This window comes from Caretta caretta, chromosome 3, assembly GCF_965140235.1.
Source record: "Caretta caretta isolate rCarCar2 chromosome 3, rCarCar1.hap1, whole genome shotgun sequence".
Taxonomy (NCBI): domain Eukaryota; kingdom Metazoa; phylum Chordata; order Testudines; family Cheloniidae; genus Caretta; species Caretta caretta.
The window spans coordinates 67,723,952-67,743,947 of NC_134208.1; the positions used below are offsets into that span (position 1 = coordinate 67,723,952).

The 19,996-nt window shown below is 45.9% G+C and overlaps 1 long non-coding RNA gene across 1 annotated transcript in view; it reads right to left on the bottom strand.

Moving 5' to 3' along the window:
• The window catches only part of LOC142071531 (uncharacterized), a 68,224-nt gene that overhangs the window by 13,715 nt on the left and 34,513 nt on the right, over positions 1-19,996 (bottom strand). The gene's annotated exons all lie outside the window — the stretch shown is intronic.

A 19,996-nucleotide genomic window follows, 5' to 3' on the forward strand; every position in this document is an offset into this window, starting at 1 on the left:
GCATAGCGAGCAGATCGAGGGACGTGATCGTTCCCCTCTATTCGACATTGGTGAGGCCTCATCTGGAGTACTGTGTCCAGTTTTGGGCCCCACACTACAAGAAGGATGTGGATAAATTGGAGAGAGTCCAGCGAAGGGCAACAAAAATGATTAGAGGGTCTAGAACACATGATTTATGAGGAGAGGCTGAGGGAGCTGGGATTGTTTAGCCTGCAGAAGAGAAGAATGAGGGGGGATTTGATAGCTGCTTTCAACTACCTGAAAGGGGGTTCCAAAGAGGATGGCTCTAGACTGTTCTCAATGGTAGCAGATGACAGAACGAGGAGTAATGGTCTCAAGTTGTAGTGGGGGAGGTTTAGATTGGATATTAGGAAAAGCTTTTTCACTAAGAGGGTGGTGAAACACTGGAATGCGTTACCTAGGGAGGTGGTAGAATCTCCTTCCTTAGAGGTTTTTAAAGTCAGGCTTGACAAAGCCCTGGCTGGGATGATTTAACTGGGAATTGGTCCTGCTTCGAGCAGGGGGTTGGACTAGATGACCTTCAGGGGTCCCTTCCAACCCTGATATTCTATGATTCTATGATCAGTTGTAAATTTAGGGTATCTGCACAGAATCCAAAGGGCAAAGAAAATTTGAGTTCTCTCTTGCACTGTATGAGCACAGTGAATACAGCCAATGCCTGATTCTACATTTTATTACACATTTGCCTACGGTAACAAACCAATTCAAATTATTTTCCATTACGAGCGTTTAGCACCACAGGTGCACAGATTAAATGCTGTCACAACAAAGGGGAAACCTGAAGAGGCACTTTACATTCTTTGAACAGGAGAAGATGGGTGATCATATAGCATAAAACCACTTGAGGCCACATCAGAAATGTAGATGCCAAACACCGGGAAAGAAATCTGATCTAATGTTTTGGGATTTTTTTTCCTCCTCCTTTTTGATAGAAGTCTTGACATATTTCTCCCACTCAGCTAGACCCTCCTGATGCAGGCTGTCATTTTACTAGGAGAATAAAACCAAGCAGCACATTAATACTAATGAGGAGAGAGATGGCTGTTCTGCCTGTAACCATAGCTATTAAATGATCTGAGCACCTACCGCACTTTGGAGCCATCACATTAAGGTAGACATACAATTTCCCTCCTTCTCTGACAGGGCTCTTGCTGACAAGCACTGACTCAGTAAGGGAGCAGAGTAGAATAGTTTACATGATCTGATCATGACTGGTAAGTCAAAGAAACTTCTTTTACTTGATGGAAATATTGTTCAAACAGGGCAACTATGAGCACTAGGCTACAGATTCAGCAGAAAGCCTTTTAAAACTAAAAACAGGAGTAAAGGCTTTGTCTGGGGAGAGTTCTAAACAAACTCTGGATTTTTAAAAAAAATGCTATGTATATTATTTTGTTTTACCTCTGGAAAGATAGTAAAAAAAAAAATCTCAACTTGTTTTTCTACTAAGATATCTGCAAAATGTCCATAGCAGTGGTTTGCTTTATACACATTTTACACTCACAAATTGTAGATGCTATTGAGGTAGTTTAGACCTCTAATAACATACCTAATACATGCACACAGTCAGACAGACACCTGACATTAACACATGTAATTATAAATAAATGTACCTGCAATTGTCTGTAAGCAGATTTGGGAGTCCAGTTTTTTAAAAAACTGGCCCTGAGGGATACATTTTCAAAAACAGGCTTTTAATTTTGCTCATCTAGCCATAAAATGTGCATGTACAAGTCCAAAACTTACACAAATACATTGGGAAGGTGGGCATCCCACTCCATGATTTGCCTATGGGTGCAGGGAAATGCAATTGCACACAAGTGGTTTAATTACCAAAGTTTGGGCATGTTTGAAATAAAAAAAGTCTCTCTCAAGCACTGAAATTTTGCTAAGTCTTCAGAGTTCCACAGCTGGTTTTGCCTGATTAGCTTCCAAACTTGTAGCCACAAGAAATCAGGAAGGGCCCATCCTGCTAATGACAGGGTTACAGCACTAGGGTGATGTTTATTGGGTGTGCAATTCAGTGTGGGGTACAACCTACTGTGTGCTTTGGAGTAAAAGCTCTGTAGAATCAATGGTTTGAGAAGGAAAGATTGTCCCTGTTCCCCAGGGAGCTCACTGATCTCAGCCCTGGTTTCCTCCTCCTCTTGTTTAAAATGAAATCACTTTCCATTACTCCCCTAAACATGCACCACAGTTCAGGATACATTCCTTCTTCTCTCCACTTTTCCCCTTTGCAGTGCTGAACCCCAGTTCCCACAAATGGCACTGGAGGGGAAATATGGGGTGAGCACACACTGCTCCACCCTCTAATTCCCAACTGCAAGTCCCAAAACCAAGATCTGAACCAGCCTGCAATATTCAAACCAAGATATACACGTGGCACACAAGACTGGAACCTGGTACTTGATCCTCATCCTCAGGGGGCAAGAGCTGAGACTCCTGCTAGCATGCTCAGACCCTGGGGAAGAGGAAACCCCTCACTTTGCTCACATAACCTTTTCATGCCACTCTCTAGCACACTGCCATGACACAGCCTAGCTGGAGGACAAGTCACTGCAGAATATATCCAAGTGGTGGGCAATTGTAACTGGGTTCACTCACCACTCTGGCACCTCCTTGTGGCTGATACAGGAATTAGTTCTGGTAGCTAGTGTGCCCTAGTCTGGTGGTCTACCAGTCACCTCTTCTGCTCCTGGAAGCATGTCCCTCCAAGGACTGCGGTGTCATCTTTAGTGACACCACCCTCCAGCCATGCCACACTCTGTGCTTCCCCCCTTTCAGGGGGGATCTCTGCATTCCCTGTCCAGCCACTTCAAACTGCAGTCTACTGTCTAGCCACTTGCCCAGTGGCAAGTGGGGGGGGCGGGGAAACCCAGGCCCACCAACTACTCTGGGTCCCAGCCCAGGGACATTGTAGAAAGCTGCAGCTTGCAGTGCCCCCTCCAACTCCTCAGTAGATATTCCTGGGCCACTTCCCCGCAGCCCCAGAACCCTCTTTGCTTTTGTCTCTGGGCGTGAGCCTAGAGATCCCTGTAGCCTGCCAAGAGCTGACTTTAACTTCCCAAGTCTCCGCCTGCAGCACTGCTCTGTCCAGGGTTCTGGCTGCCTTCAGCCTGCATAATAGCCAGTCTTCCTCCCTCTTCAAGCTCTAGGGAGTGACTGAAGCATCTCTGCCCTGGAGCTCTTCTTACAGGAGCTTGCTGGGCACTGATTGGCTGCTACCCTCAGCCCTTCTCTGATTGGCTACTTCCTGCACAGCCTTCCTAGGGCTCTATTAACCCCTGAAAACCCAGTCCTGTTGGGTTCCAGGAAGTGGGCAGGCGTCTCATCACAGAAATAAAGGGAAGGTTCCTGAAGGTTCCATTTGTAGGTTATTTAAAAAAAGAATCTACCCTGTGTTAAACTATACAATTGCAGCATTCCATAATTATTTATGGCCAATTTCTGAACTCAGTTACACCAGTTAAGTGTCCACTGATAATGGCCAGCAGAGGTACCCTCTATTCATTTATATCTGCATGTGCGTATACATTAACTGGATCTAAACCATCCCGCCTTGTGCCTCGTTGGCCTATGTAAACATGTTCTTATTACTCGTACCACCCCCCTTCTCCCTCCTACAATTCCTGCCAGTTGTTTCCCACATCCAGTATGGAATGTTGTATGAAATAAGGCTGAAGGTTCTTCAGAAGAGAAACTGTTTTTTATGGTGTGCTTGCACAGTGCCTACAACAACAGGACCCCAATACCGTGACACTGCCATTATGACAGCAAAGGAACTCCTCTGGCTTTAGTCAAAGGTGCTATTGCCAAAACTTCGGTCCTAAGCTTCTGCACCTGTGAGCCCCTCTCTTAGCTGAATGTACTTTGAAAAATATATTAAAATAAATGGAAAGTCTGTAATAGAGACCATATGAAGCATTTCTTTGGCCCATAGGAATCAGATTGAAACAATTCATTAAAATAAAGTCTCCTTGCCTCCTCCACTGAGCACTCAGAGAAGTCTCTAGAAGAGGCTTAATAAATTTCTGCAGTCTTCCTTTTATTCATGGAATCAAAGAAATGTATCGTAATAGATGGGGAAATAAAAGATGACAGCAGAGAAACACGAATTGATGCTTTCTCAAAGAGGTGAAAGGGACAGATACATCCTCCAGTACATTCCTGCCAATATAAGTTTTCTCCCTACGATATGTTCTTGTTTAGTTTGTTCAGTCTAAATTTAAATATTCAGAGCAAAGGAGCCACTTTGCAATGGGAGATGATTCAAGTCTAATGGATCTCATTGCAAGAAAACATTTCTGATTTCTAACCTAAATTTCCCTTTGCTCTCTCTCATCCATTACTTTTTGCTCACCTTAAAGAATTTTGCACTCTTTAGTGTATGGAACGGTTAGTACATCTCCTTTAGTCCTGATTTATCCTAGCAATAATACATCTTTAGTTCTTTTAATCTATCCTCAAATCAATTAATTCAGATCCTTAATTTTTATTGAGTTTTTTTTCTGAACCCCTCCTATTTCTCTACATCTGTCTGGTAACGAGATGCACAGAACTGAATGCAGTATTTTAGGTGCCACCAGAATCATACAGAAAGGGGACTAATTTAATCTTGGCTGGATCATACTCCTGTGTACCTGCAAAAGAAGCTTTATTAGCTGGGGCACTTACCACAAGGTGAGGACAGATGGCAATACTGGTGTTCCATCCTCTCCCCAGAGAGGGCAGCTTTATTTTAGTCAAACCTGCATAGAAGGATGCTTCAGTCCTTGCCACATCTGACCTGGCCTGACCCTTCCCAGGCTGGTACTTTCTACTTCCTGCACTGTGCCTCTAGCTGCCCTGGGTTGGTGTTCCCACGAGAACTCTTCCACTCGGTCCCCCAAGAACTGTTTGACTCCAGTCTCATCTCTAAGGTTCCTTTTATCTGGCAGACAGCAAACCTATACTTGTCGATCAGGCTCAAGCACAGGGGGTAGGTATAGGACGTACCACACATCCACAGTTACATAGCAAACCTCTTCCTTTATACACATTACATGGCATTTACTATAGACTGCATCCCACGTTTTGGGACTGGCTTGGTTACATTGTAGGAACCAATCCCTGTACAGCATGCTCAGTCCACGCACTGAGCATGTACGATTTACACTTTACCTCATCTTTACATTCCCAATTTACCTTATCCATTGTTATCTTGTCCACTGTAGAGGGTTCTCTGGGTGTTCCCCTTCTCTTAGCTAGTACAGACATTTTGGCCCCGTCTACACTGGCAAGTTTCTGCACAGTAAAGCAGCTTTCTGCGCTGTAACCCCCAAGGTGTACACACTGCCAAGCCACTTAGTGGCTTTCAGCTTCAAATTGCTGCCTCAAGGCACCCCTGATCCTTATGGCCCCGTGCTGTGCCCCTCTTCAAACTCAGCCTTCAGGCGCTGAGCCTCTGCGGTCCAGCCCTGAGTGAAGCTTTCACCCTTCCCTTCACAAATATTATGGAGCGTACAGCATGCGGCTATAAGCATAGGAATATTGCCATCGGCCATGTCCAGCTTCCCATACAGGCATCGCCAGTGGGCTTTTAAACGGCCAAAAGCACACTCCACAGTCATTCTGCACTTTCTCATCCTTTTGTTGAACCGCTCCTGGATGCTGTCAAGTTGCCCAGTGTATGGCTTCATCAGCCACGGCATTAAGGGGTAGGCAGGGTCTCCCAGGATAACTATGGGCATTTTGACTTCCCCTACAGTGATCTTCTGGACAGGGAAGAAAGTCACTGCTTGCAGCTTCTTGAACAGGGCAGTGTTCTGAAAGATGCGTGCATCATGCACCTTTCCAGACCAGCCTGCGTTAATGTCTGTGAAATGCCCACAGTGATCCACAAGCCACAAGCGCCTGGAGAACCATTGAGAAATACTCCTTGAGATTAATGTACTCAGTGGCTAGGTGGTCTGGTGCCAGAATTGGAATGTGCATACCATCTATCACCCCTCCGCAGTAAGAGAAGCCCATTTGTGCAAAGCCATCCACAATGTCACGCACATTGCTCAGAGTCATGGTCTTTTGGAGCAGGATGCGATTAATGGTTCTGCACACTTCCATCAATACAACTCCAAAGGTCGACGTTCCCACTCCGAACTGGTTAGAGACCCTTCGGGAGCAGTCTGGAGTAGCCCGCTTCCACAGTGCCATCGCCACATGCATCTCCAGCGACAGGGCAGCTCTCATTCTCGTGTCCTTGTGCCGCAGGGCTGGGGCGAGCTCATCACACAGTCCCACAAATGTGGCTTTTCTCATGCGAAAGTTCTGCAGATGCTGCTCAGCATCCCAGACATGCATCACGATGTGATCCCACCACTCAGTGCTGGTTTCCCGAGCCCAAAAGCGGCGTTCCACTGTGGTCAGCACCTCCATGAATGCCACAAACAAGCTCGTGTCGTAGCTACTATGCGTGGCGAGATCAATGTCGCACTCCTCTTGCCTTCGTAGTTTAAGGAATAACTCCACGGCCACTCGTGACATGTTGGTCAGAGCGAGCAGCAGACTGGTCAGCAGTTCAGGATCCATTCCTGCTGCCCGAAAGAGTCAGGGCGCGCACTACACAAACCGTTGAAAGATGGCACCAAATGCGGACGGAGGCACAGGGATTGGTGGGCTGTGAAGCAATGCATCATGGGGCATTGGGACAGGACCCTGGATGCCCAGCGACCCCTCCCCCACACCTGCCTTCCCACAAGTCTTAGCAGCGAAAGAGAAAGAGGTGCTCTGGGGGCTAGCTGCCCAAAGTGCACTGCTTCGAGTAGCGCTGCAAGTGCCACAAGTGTGAACACGCTATTGCGCAGGCAGCTGCCAGTGTGAACATACAACAGCGGTTTTCCTTCTGCGCTCTCTGAGCGGTGCTGTAACTTTGCAAGTGCAGACGTGCCCTCTGTTTCCAGGCTGCTGATCCATTTGCCTCCCTAATCGTGTCTCCCCATAAATGAGGCCTCACCCATGTCAAGCCAGGGCTACCTCCAGGAGGACAGGGATTGCACCATTGTGCTCCTGCTCTTGACAGCATTACCACCAGTAGGACTGCCAATGATGCAATCCAGGGAGTGAACTGGGTCCAGAAACTATAGTCTCATAGCTCCAAGCATAGGTGCCAAGTCCGTGGGTGCTCCGGGGCTGGAGCACCCACGGGGAAAAATTGGTGGGTGCTCTGCACCCATTGGCAGCTCCCTGCCCCACCCCCCACCCCAGCTCACCTCCCTCTCTGCTCCGCCTCCATCTCCTCCCCTGAGCACGCCACTGCATCCTGCTTCTCCCCCATCCCTCCCAGCGCTTGTGCCGCGAAACAGCTGTTTCGCATGCTGGGAGGGAGGGGGGGAGGAGGAGGAACGTGGTGTGCTCAGGGAAGAGGCAGGGCCGGGGCAGAGATTTAGGGAGGGGTCCAATAGGGACAGGGAGGGGGCGGAGTTGGGGCAGGGCTGGGGGGGCGAGCACCCACTGGCACCAAGGAAAGTTGGTGCCTGTGGCTCCATGGTGTGATGCCTCCATTGATGCAGCAAAAATTGCACTGCCTCCCAAGGGTGCCAATTCAGGAGGGTGGGGGGGTCTCCTCCCTCCCACCCTCCCCCGCCTGAGTTTCATACAGGACGGGTGCTTCCAAGTGGAGCTCTTAACTGCACAGAATTAGTGTGGAATGTGAGTTCTGTAGAGGAGAGGTGCTTCTCCCAGCTTGTGCCCCTGGGGCAAGGAGTCAGTGTTTTGTTTACAAACAGAGGCAGGGTGATTAAGATAAGAAAGGGAAATTAAATTAAGGATCTGGAAGTCCTTAGATGAACTTGTAATACAGGAATCCCTCTGCAGGGGCGGGGGTGTTGAAGAGAGAATTCAGGGGACTCAGAAGAAATATAGCTAAGCTCTCTGAACCAAGTTTACATTCAGAAAAGAGGGAGCTGTGAGGGGGATAGGTGAAAAGAAGGGGCCAAAACCCAGGAAAGGGCTTACAGTGAAATAGAGAAGTTCCCACTCTACTTGTGGTACTTATGTGGCCCCATCACCATAGTATCTGAGCGCCTCACATCACAGCCCCTCGGTGAGGTAGAGCAGTGCTGTTATCCCCATTGTATAGATGGGGCAATGAGAGGGACACAGACTAAAGGCCAGATTTTCAAAGGTATTTAGGCATCTAATGGGATTTTCAAAAGAGCCTAGAAGATTAGGTGCTTTGTAAACCCCACGAGATTCCTAGGTGCATCTTTGGGTGCCTAAAAGCCTTTAAAACTCTGTCCCCAAGGCAGTGACCTGAGGTCACAAGGAAGTCCATGGAGGGGAGTAGAACCCAGGCCTCTAAGGGCTAACTCCCTATCCACTGGGCCAGCCTTTCTGTCTACTGCATGCAGCAAAAGAGGACTCAGATGGGAGCAAAGCCAAGACGGCCTGTTGTCTGAGACTCCAGCAATTGGTCCCAGGCGATTGAGAAGGATGTCATTGCTGACAGAATGAAAAGCAGCACAGAGGTCAGGAAGGATAAAGAAAGAAAGAGGAGAGGAGAGCACTTAACTACCGGTGGGTGGCAGGTTCTGCCCCAGGCTGAGGTTGCACAGCAATGCCTGCCGTGCAATTTTAGATTTTAACTGAAAACCATTTTGTGAGGGATGAGAAAGTGTTGTATGAGTATCAGATGTGATTATATCTCAAATTCTTAATATTTCAGGTGTATTCAGGACAATTGCAGAACAAAGAACAGAAATTGCATCCACCGAGTCCATAAAGTCAACGATTATTGTCATGATTTGTATTATTCACTGGACACCATCTGTGTGCTCAGCACTGTTCAGAATATGCCAGAAAATGTAGTCCCTGAGCCAATGTGTATAAGATGTGTAACTCTGGATAAGGTGGCTCCGATATTTAAGTATGAAGTGTATGGTTATTGACCACATGTTATCACATGTTCACTGTGATGTTTATATCTATGAGTGGAGGCCCTGATGGCAATGGAAGTTGTACTTGATTAAGGACTAGAAGATTTGACCCTCTAACTTTCTTTCAAGAGAATAGCTGCCCAGAGCTCCTGTCCCTGTTTATTTTCCTTTCCTGCCTGCAATGGCCCTGATAGACCTCAGAAGTCTCAATTTTTTTCTCAACTTTAAAACGTGGAATTTTCTTGGTGTTTGATTTAAAATAGTCTCCTGTGAAAACTGCAACTCAATCACTGCTGTGTTGTGTTTAACACCCTTCTGGAAAGTAACTAGCCTTTAAACAGAAGTGAAAGCAGTGTTGCCAACTTTCATGATTTTGTCATGAGTCTCATGATAGTTATTGTTTTCCTTAAAGCCCCAGCTCTTGGAATCAAGTGGATATGTGATGATTTCATTCTTGACTCTTAAAGAAAAATGAAGTTTCTAGCCCTTGTGGTTGTGGAGAACGCTTCAAAATGTGACCCCAGTGTATCCTAAAGGCTCAAAAAGCAGAATGTAAATAAAAAGAATACCAAATCTATTATCTTACATAATCGCATGACTTTAAAGCAAATCTCATTATTTTTGGTGAGCCTGATTCATGCTTTTTGAACATTTTGGGTTGGCAATTCTATGAAATCGACTTGAAAGTGTCTTTGCGGTTTGCGGGTGATACTAAACAGGGAGGAGTGGTAGATACGCTGGAGGGCAGGGATAGGATACAGAGGGACCTATCAAGTGGAGTGCCCCAAGGGTCGGTCCTTGGGCCGGTTTTGTTCAATATCTTCATAAATGATCTGGAGGATGGTGTGGATTGCACTCTCAGCAAATTTGCGGATGATACTAAACTGGGAGGAGTGGTAGATACGCTGGAGGGGAGGGATAGGATACAGAAGGACCTAGACAAATTGGAGAATTGGGCCAAAAGAAATCTGATGAGGCTCAATAAGGATAAGTGCAGGGTCCTGCACTTAGGATGGAAGAACCCAATGCACAGCTACAGACTAGGGACCGAATGGCTAGGCAGCAGTTCTGCGGAAAAGGACCTAGGGGTGACAGTGGACGAGAAGCTGGATATGAGTCAGCAGTGTGCCCTTGTTGCCAAGAAGGCCAATGGCATTTTGGGATGTATAAGTAGGGGCATAGCGAGCAGATCGAGGGACGTGATCGTCCCCCTCTCTTCGACATTGGTGAGGCCTCATCTGGAGTACTGTGTCCAGTTTTGGGCCCCACACTACAAGAAGGATGTGGATAAATTGGAAAGAGTCCAGCGAAGGGCAACAAAAATGATTAGGGGTCTGGAACACATGACTTATGAGGAGAGGCTGAGGGAACTGGGATTGTTTAGTTTGCAGAAGAGAAGAATGAGGGGGGATTTGATAGCTGCTTTCAACTACCTGAGAGGTGGTTCCAGAGAGGATGGTTCTAGACTATTCTCAGTGGTAGAAGAGGACAGGACAAGGAGTAATGGTCTCAAGTTGCAGTGGGGGAGGTTTAGGTTGGATATTAGGAAAAACTTTTTCACTAGGAGGGTGGTGAAACACTGGAATGCGTTACCTAGGGAGGTGGTACAATCTCCTTCCTTAGAAGTTTTTAAGGTCAGGCTTGACAAAGCCCTGGCTGGGATGATTTAATTGGGGATTGGTCCTGCTTTGAGCAGGAGGTTGGACTAGATGACCTCCTGAGGTCCCTTCCAACCCTGATATTCTATGATTCTATGATTTTTCACTTCTGTTTAAAGTCAGTTTCTAGTCTAGTATTTGTAGTGGGTCCCGAGAGTCCCAAATAGGTGCAGTATAAACTCACAGGGTCTTGCCCTAGTAGGATCTTTCCAAAAGTTTAATGATCTATTCCAAACTCGATGAACTGCAAAAAAGTGATAGAAAGTAATGTAGATTTTTCTACAATGGTTTCAATTGTTATATTCAAGAGATAATAACAAAGGAAGAATGTAGGTTTAAAATTTTAAACCTAACCAGTATCCCTTAAGTGAATTGACACAAGATGTCAGAACATGTTCGTATTGGAGCTGAGTGGGTCTAATATTTATTTTATTGTATTTCTTTATATAAGAATTAGAAATTATTATCTGACAGGAGCACTGTATCTAAGTTATCTTTAAAAAAAAAGTAGTTTTCAGGTGCCCACGTAGCCTCTGGAAGCACGGTTAAAGGTGCATCCCCATGCTCCACCAAAATCTGAAATGGTGCCCCTGTTGTCTCCTCCCATTTTAACCCCACTGCAAGCTCATGGTGCTATATAATTTGCTGTCCACTGTCAAATCTGTTTGGCATTACTGCTTTCTTAGCATTTCTCCAGAAATTACCTATTAATATTGTGAAGCACTTTTCCTGAGATACACTGGTAGAAGGGAGAGGAGAATTAGGCCTCTTGTTGCCAAGTTATAAAATCACCATTCCTCAACTAGTGTAAATTGGAGGATCTTCATTAATTTCAAGGGAGCTCCATCAGTTTACACTAGCTGAGGATTGCAGCCATACTTTGGTCATTATGACCAACGGTCGGACTTCACATTTGTACCTACAGCTCACTGGCTCACTAGCTGCCAAGAAATGCCGGACCTAGGGCTCTCTTTATTGCAATTATAAACTGTGAAAATAGAAGCATATAAAAAAACCTCTCATGTTGCCATGGATTTAGTATCCTGTTTAGAGTATCAGTCTATTACTTACAGGAAGATCACTATAGTAACAACTGAGTTTATAATATATTAAATGTCATTTTTAAATAAACTACAGTGCTCTGCCTTTATTTTGTGAATAAGTACCACCCTTCATACAGTATTTTCATTCCATTAATTTGCAGCTAACATTTTTAGTAAAAAATTTTTGCTAAAATTCTAACATCAGAATAGATGTGATGAAAATAATTAATTGTAACCACCTTTAAGTACATTGCTACATCCTAGCCTGAGAGATTCAGGACTAAATTGGTGATCCTCTTAATCCGATCGAGAGGAAGAAACAGTTACTCACCTTTTCATAACTGTTGTTCTTCGAGATGCGTTGCTCATGTCCATTCCATTCTAGGTGTGCGCGCGCCCACGTGTGCAGTCAGAGATTTTTGCCATAGCGGTATTCCTAGGGCTGGCCGTGGTGCCCCCTTGAGTGCCGCGCCCATGCGCTGCTATGTCAGGCACCGCCGGCCCTATATCCTCTCAGTTCCTTCTTGCCGACAGACAGAGGGGCAGGAGGGCAGGTAATGGAATGGATATGAGCAACATATCTCAAAGAACAACAATTACGAAATGCTGGGTAACCGCTTTTTCTTCTTCAAGTGCTTGCTCATGTCAATTCCATTCTAGGTCACTCACAAGCAGTATCAAGGGAGGTGGGCTCGTAGTTCACAGTCTTGCAGTTTGCAGCACTGCTCTGCCAAAGCCAGTGTTGTCTCGAGCTTGCTGGGTCAGCGCATAATGTGACTTGAATGTGTGCACGGATGACCAGGTAGCAGACTGACAGATTTCTTGGATTGGCACCTCTGCCAGGAAGGCTGCTGTTGATGACCTAGTCGAATGTGCCATCGTGATCACCAGCAGAGGCACATTTGGCAGCTCATAACAGTAGCGGATACAGGTCATGATTCAGGACGAAATCCTCTGAACAGACACTGGGCAACCTTTCATCCTGTCTGCCACCGCAACGAACAACTGCATTGACTTACAGAATGGCTTCATCGTATCTAAGTAGAATGCCAGCACCCTCTTGATGTCCAGGGTGTGAAGTGTGCATTCCTTGTCCGACGCATGGGGCTTTGGACAGAAGACTGGTAAATATAGGTCCTGGCCAGTAGGAAACTGAGAAATGACCTTGGGCAGATATGCCGGATGTGGGCGTAGCTGGACCTTGTCCTTGTAGAAGATGATATAGGGTGGCTCGGAGGTGAATGCCCTAATCTCAGACACCCTGCAGGCTGACATTATGGTGACCGGGAACAAAACCCTCCAGGAGAGAAGCAGAAGGGAGCAGGAAGTCAGAGGCTCAAAGGGAGGCCCCATGAGCCTTGACAGCACAAGATTCAGGTCCCAGGGTGGGACCGGTCCCCAGACATGTGGATAGAGGTGCTCCAGAGCCTTCAAAAAACGTGCCGTCATAGGATGGGTGAAGAGAGACCTGCCTTGAAACAGAGGATGCAATACCGAAATGGCATCCAGGTGGACCTTGATAGAAGAAAGGGACAACCCTTGGAGTTTGAGGTGCAGCAGATAGTCTAATATGTCCTGCAGCAAGGCCTGCTTGGCCCAGAAACACTGCTCCAAGGCCCAGCAAGCAAACCTCTTCCATTTAGCCACGTAAGTTGCCCTGGTGGAGGGTGGACCTGGCATACCAGTCTCCTGTTGAACACGATTCAAGCATGCCCGCTCGTCCATGCTTAACCACACAGTAGCCAAGCTGTCAAGTGCAGCGCTGCCAGATTCGGGTGCAGCAGATTGCCATGGTTCTGGGACAGCAGATCCAGCCAAAGAGGCCGTGGCAGAGGGACACCTGCTGAAAGGCTCAGCAACATGCTGCACCAGTGCTGATGGGGCTAGCAGGATAACCGCTGCTCTGTCCTGCTTGACTTTCATGAGGACCCTGTGAATTAATGGCTCTGGCAGGAAGGCATACATCAGTGCTCCCAACCATGGAATGAGGAAGGCATCCAAAAGGGAACCTCTGTCCAGCCATGAACAGAACAGAACAGAACACGTGGCACTTTCTGTTCTGCCTGGACAACAACAGGTCCACCTGGGGAGTCCCCCACCTCTGGAAGATTACATTGACCACCTCCAGATGGAGCGACCATTCGTGGTGAGACGAGAAGGTCCTGCTGAGGTAATCTGCCAAGACGTTCTTGGGGCTGGGTAGGTGGTCGGCAACCAGATGAATGGCATACTGCACACAAAAGTCCTAGAGGCTGAGCGCCTCCTGACAAAGGACCAAGGACCTGTCACTGCTCTGTCTGTTGATGTAATACATCCCAGCGGTATTGTCCGTCAGGACCTGCACCACCTTGCCTTTCAGCTGGGGCAAGAAAGCCTGGCAGGCCTGGTGAACTGCCCTGAGCTCCCTGACTTTGATATGGAGGGCGAGATTGTCCCGCAGCCAGTGGCCCTGGGTGCTCAGTTTGCCCAGGTGGGCTCCCCAGCCCAGATCCAAAGCATCAGAGACCACTGTCAGCGATGTGCATGGGGTCACAAAGGGAACTCCCTGCAGTACCGACTTGTGGTCCAACCACCAACGCAGAGATGATAGGACATGATTTGGCACCCTTACCACCTAGTCCAGCCCATGTGTGTTGAGGACATAGACCAAGGCCAGCCATGCTTGCAGAGGCCATACATGGAGCTGAGCATGGGTGACCACGTACGTGCATGCAGCCATGTGGCCCATCAGACATAGGCAGATGTGGGCCGTAGTGAGCAGGTGGTTCTTTAAACGGGAGATCAAGTCCAACACGGCCTGAAAACGTTCTTCCAGAAGGAAGACCCTGGCTCGTGTGGAGTCGACGACCACCCAGATGAATTCTATGCACTGGACTGGCATTAATGTGGACTTTTTTATGGTTATTAACAGGCCCAGATCATGGCAGGTTTAACGCACCAGATCGAGGCTCCTCTGCACCTGATCCCAAGACCTGACCTTGAGGAGCCAGTTGTCAAGATATGGGAAAATCTGGATCCCCTCGATGTCTCAGGTTAGCCGCCACTGGCGCTATGCATTTTGTGAACGTTCTTGGGGCTGAAGACAGGCCAAAGGGCAGCGCCGTGAATTGAAAATGGTGCCTGCCTACTATGAAGGGAGGAAATGCCTGTGACCCAAGAATATGGAAATAAGCGTCCCGTAATTTGAGAGTGGCATACCAGTCTCCCGGACCCAGGGAGGGGATGATGGAGGCCAGGGAAACCATGCGAAACTTCGACTTCTTGAGAGACTTGTTGAGGCTACACAGGTCCAGGATGGGTCTGAGGCCCCCTTTTGCTTTCGGGATTAGGAAGTACTGGGAGTAGAACCCCTTTCCTCCGGGAAAGGACTCAAACCATTTTAGAGCATCCCCCTGTAATTCTGGCACCTCTCTTAGACAAGACAGCCATATTTCATGGGCAACAGTGTTGAATGCTGTACAGGGGTTCAGAAGGATGAGATAGATGCCTTGATAGCAGAAGATCAGGCTTCTCCTCCTAGTCCCAATTTCCTTGCCCAGCTCAACTCCCAGTACCCCTCTTCCCTCACTGCCAGCCTTTAGTCTCTCCCCCTGCACCTACTCTGCCCTCCCACCTACCTCTGGATCTGGCTCTTGTCCTCTCTTCCTTTGAATCAGGCAGCTTCTTTCTCCATTCTACCTGGGCCCAGCAGGGAGGTCAGTGGGAGCACAGAGTCCCTGCTTTCAGTTGCTCATGGCCCACCCCAGCCAAAGTGGCAATTTCAGGGAAGGTCTTGCTCATTCCCAGGCTGGAGCATGCTCAATGCAGACAGACTCTCTGGGGATTTTGGCTGTTAAATCATATTGAGACACATGCATACTGCAATTTTTCAAAGACTTATAACTTGACCAAATTTGGATGGATTTTCATAGGGCAGCAAAAGGCACATCCCTGACCCAAAAGTCACCAGTCTGCCAAATTTCAAGTCCTTGGTCCACGACATCAGTGAGCTAGAGATTCAAGAAAATCTCACGAGAATGTAACATGGGTAAAATGTATTTTTCCCCTAGCCTTGTCCTTAGAAACATTTTGTCTGAGCTTTTCCAAAACATTCAAGATGAGATAGCTACCCAATATGGAAAATCTCAGCCCAAACGGTTAAAGACTGGCAAAGTTATAAGCAAGTGAATACAGGGACAGATAATGGGAAGTATCAGGCAATCTTAATAGGGGCACTACCAGTGCTGCCTACAATATATATATTGTATAGTCACCTGCTTGCTGATACCTAAATATCATCCTGTGCATAGCTGAATGCCAACTAATTGAATACTGAAAAATAAATAGATATTAAATGAGGTGAAGCCTCTATCTTAAATGAAAGAGCAGAGCCACAAAATGGTTTATAATAGGGGACCCTTATCTAAAAGTAAGGTACTTAATGTGCGGTTTATATAACTGAACTATGAAAAATGTTTAAAGGGTTGTCAGTCAAAATGCTGCTGAAACGTAAAAGGAAATAATTGGTCACTGTGCTTTATGCAGCATCATAAATCTCCTCTGGACTTCAGAAGTGAAAATAAGATTTAATCAGTGGATATTATGACCCAAGTCTGCTATATAAAATACAATGCTCTATTTAGTTGTCAATGGCTGAAATTTTTAGTCTCAAGTTAGGCAATGTATGAATAAATAGAGACTGAGAAGCCTATCTGCTGCAGCCAGACTGCATAATTCATATGACCCATGGGAGATCAACATAGTTAAATATTCCAGATTTCTTGGAACAGTGTTTTCCAACCTGTGGTCTGCAGACCCCTGAGGGTCTGCAGACTATGTTTAAGATTTCCAAAGGGGTCTACACCTCCTTTCAAACAGTTTTAAGGGTCCACAAATGTAAAAAGGTTGAAACCCACGATCCTAGAACACTGGGTCCACTGTAGAGTAATCATGTCTGCGTTTTTGGCACTGCTGCTCAGCTATTTCAGCTCATCTCTGCCTGATGAAAAGGACAATGGGGAGAGGGGTTAAAAGCCCTTTAAATATTATTAACTATTTTTTTTAATGTTATGTATGTTTTTTTTTTATAAAAGCTACAGATGGGATTCAGCAGGAAGGAATCTGAGGTGTGAGAGGTTTCAGAGTAACAGCCGTGTTAGTCTGTATTCGCAAAAAGAAAAGGAGGACTTGTGGCACCTTAGAGACTAACCAATTTATTTGAGCATAAGCTTTCGTGAGCTACAGCTCACTTCATCGGATGCATACTGTGGAAACTGCAGAAGACATTATATACACAGAGACCATGAAACAATACCTCCTCCCGCCCCACTCTCCTGCTGATAATAGTTTATCTAAAGTGATCACTCTCCTTACAATTTTCAGAGTAACAGCCGTGTTAGTCTGTATTCGCAAAAAGAAAAGGAGTACTTGTGGCACCTTAGAGACTAACCAATTTATTTGAGCATGAGCTTTCGTGAGCTACAGCTCACTTCATCAGATGCATACCGTGGAAACTGCAGCAGACTTTATATATACACAGAGAATATGAAACAATACCTCCTCCCACCCCACTGTCCTGCTGGTAATAGCTTATCTAAAGTGATCATCAGGTGGGCCATTTCCAGCACAAATCCAGGTTTTCTCACCCTCCACCCCCCCACACAAATTCACTCTCCTGCTGGTGCTAGCCCATCCAAAGTGACAACTCTTTACATAATCAAGTCGGGCTATTTCCTGCACAAATCCAGGTTTTCTCACATCCCCCCCACCCCCATACACACACAAACTCACTCTCCTGCTGGTAATAGCTCATCCAAACTGACCACTCTCCAAGTTTAAACAATGAGTATGATAATCAAGTTGGGCCATTTCCAGCACAAATCCAGGTCAGTGTTTTACAATTGTCTGTCTTTGAACATAATCTACAGCTTTGCTGCATACACTATAGATCAGCACATTACCATCAATGACAAGTTTGCCCTTGCCCAATTCAGTGACGTGGTCTTTAGGGGTGATTTTTAAAACTTTTTGGCATCTTTCCATAACTTTAATTACTCACATCTGGAGGCCAAAGTGAAATTTGAGAAGCATTAAAACACAAACCCCTATATGCCATCGAGTAACCTCTATACACTGGAAGCAGTGTACTGGAGTATGTTTAGTTATGTAAATTTAAAAATTCAAAAGTTGCACGCATTGAATAAGTGACACTGGTACTTTCAGTAACATTTTGTTAATAGTTAATATAGTTTTTATTTTTTCACAAAATGTAAAAACTAAAGATTCTCTGTAAAAATGCAAATTCCACATTTTTCCATGGCAAACGGATTTCTAGGATCCCTACATGTACTTGATTTTGCCTCAGTGCAGGGAGCTGGGCTTGATGATCCCTCGAGGTCCCTTCCAGCCCTGCATTTCTATGAGAGTCTGGACTGCCTTCTATTAGATTTAATCTTTTGAGGGTCCTAATCCTCTCTCTTTTTTTCCTCTTATATCATGTCTTGCCCCCTGTGGGTGAAGAAAAGCTTAAAGGGGAAACCACAACTGTATCTTATCTGATCTTCCCTTAACGCAGCTGTGACTTCAGCTAGCTCCCTTCTTTTTTTGAGAGTGATGGCTTCCAGGTCCTGGAAGATCAGTACTTTATGCCGCCCCCACCCCCAAGCGATACTACGGGGAGCTCTTTGGGTCTTCTTGAAATTTGCTCTTTTTGCACAGAATAGTGAAGTTGCAAAATCACATCTCTTGGAATTTAAGCGGGGGAGCACACTCTGTGAGTTCTGTCTATCTCAATCTCTTGGTCTGCTCCTGGATCCAGGAAGGTACAGATAGCCTGCTTTAGAAATGACATTGGATCCTCTTTCTCCACTTCTTCAGGCAGATTCCTGATCCTTAGGTTATTTATCCTCTCACTATCCTCCACGTCTTCCACCATCTCTGCCCGGTCTCTCTTTTTTTCTTGCATTTCACGTCTATCTTGCAGCAGAACCTCTGTCTCCATTCTGTCCCCCAGGCCAGTTTCCAGATCAGTCACTCCAACTTCCATTCTGCTGAGATCAGCCTTAATTTCATCCAGTTAATTTGGACTGTATTAGGAAACATTCCCACTGGCGGTGCCAAGTGGTTAAGTAGTGGTGTTTAATTAGGTGCTAAATAGATATATAATTCTAATTTTATACAGTGGGGCCTAAATACAGACTTAAAAGAAGATTAAGTGAAGATGATATAGAGTGAATAACATTTTTATTTCTGTACTCTCATTCAATACAATATTTAATTTCTTTTAAGTCTTTCAAACTAGCTTTTTATGACTTCTTTTTTTTTTAAAGCTTGATCCAAAACCGAAGAACTCCCCCAGATCCAATAGGCTTTGGATCAAACCCCTCCTGGCAATGAATAGGTTATTTACTGGGCTGTCCTAGTTGATGGATTCTACTGTGTGTCTGCTCCTTCCAAAAGGGAACAAATACTGAAATAACAGTTTTTAATACGATGAAGCCTAAGGTTCACATAGAACAAATCCTCTTAGATATTTGACTTTTTTTTTGGTGGTGGTTTCTTACCACTAGCAAGTCATGTGGCCATCCCAAACTCATGCCAAATAAACCTTTATGCCACCCCACAATAGCCTGTTGTAGATTTATAATGTGTATGTAATTTATGTGTATAATGTTCACAAATACATACACACATGATGTGCTGTGGTGACTCCCCTAGAAGAGTGGATATGCACCATTAGGAATGTCACATGGTAGCTGTCTATGAGAAGTGGTGGAATACAAATTACAGGACATTAGGCATGAGAAAGAGTAGCCGGTGACAGATCTTCAGTTCATCCAGGAGAATAGAAGATGCTTAATCCTCATGGTCAATGAATTTGAGACTGAGTTAGACACTGGATGAAGAGAGTGAAAAGCCTTTTGATGCAGACACCTAGAAGTCCTGGCAGAGAAGATGAGACTGTGCACTGGACTGTGCTCAGGGGGGCTAAGTGTGTGACCCTGACCACATTGCATATGACATAGAAGGACTGGGTTTAGGATTTGTTTGCTGTGCTTTGTGTTGTGTTAGGGTCCCTGGGACTCTGAGTTTATGTGCAATGTGAAATGTTTTATGGAATGCTTGTATTTTGTTAAATGAGTACAGAGACTGTTCTGGTTGGATTGGGAAAATTTGGGGGTCTACTTTGGAGGTGGGACCCTGGAGTATTATAGGGAATGTTTGTGAAATATGCTTGTGGGAAATGTATTTTTCCTTGGGAGGAGATGAGAGGTGATGTCCCAGGAGGTGTCCCACAAGTCAAAAGGGGGCAAAAAAATCAAGGTTTTTCCTGAAAAGGGGCAAGGGTAGCTGGTTCCTGTGAGTAGACGAGGCCCAGTCCCCTGTG